This window comes from Myotis brandtii, unplaced genomic scaffold (genome assembly GCF_000412655.1).
Source record: "Myotis brandtii unplaced genomic scaffold, ASM41265v1 scaffold112, whole genome shotgun sequence".
Taxonomy (NCBI): domain Eukaryota; kingdom Metazoa; phylum Chordata; class Mammalia; order Chiroptera; family Vespertilionidae; genus Myotis; species Myotis brandtii.
The window spans coordinates 1001693-1002065 of record NW_005353838.1 but is presented as its reverse complement, the minus strand read 5'-3'; the positions used below and the strand labels follow the sequence as shown (position 1 = coordinate 1002065).

The window sequence follows — 373 nt, the reverse complement described above, 5'->3', positions numbered from 1 at the left end:
TTTTTTGCATTGAATTGTGACTGGCGATGAAAAGTGGATTTATTTTGAGAATCCCAAATGCACAAAATCATGGGTTGATCCAGGTCAACCATCAACATCGACTGCAAGGCCAAATCGCTTCGGAAAGAAGACAATGCTCTGGGTTTGGTGGGATCAGGAAGGTGTGGTGTATTATGAGCTTCTAAAACCAGGTGAACCGTTAATACAGATTGCTACCAACAACAAATAATCATTTTGAACCATGCTCTGATCGTGAAATGACCAGGATGTGCCAGAAGACACGGCAACGTAATTTTGCTTCATGATGACGCACCATCACACACTTCAAAACCAGTTAAAGACACATTAAAAGATCTTGCCTGGGAAGTATTAA

General features: G+C 41.0%; 1 protein-coding gene across 1 annotated transcript in view; it reads left to right on the top strand.

Moving 5' to 3' along the window:
* The window catches only part of SCN7A (sodium channel, voltage gated, type VII alpha subunit), an 85878-nt gene that overhangs the window by 30206 nt on the left and 55299 nt on the right, over window positions 1-373 (top strand). The window lies entirely within an intron of this gene.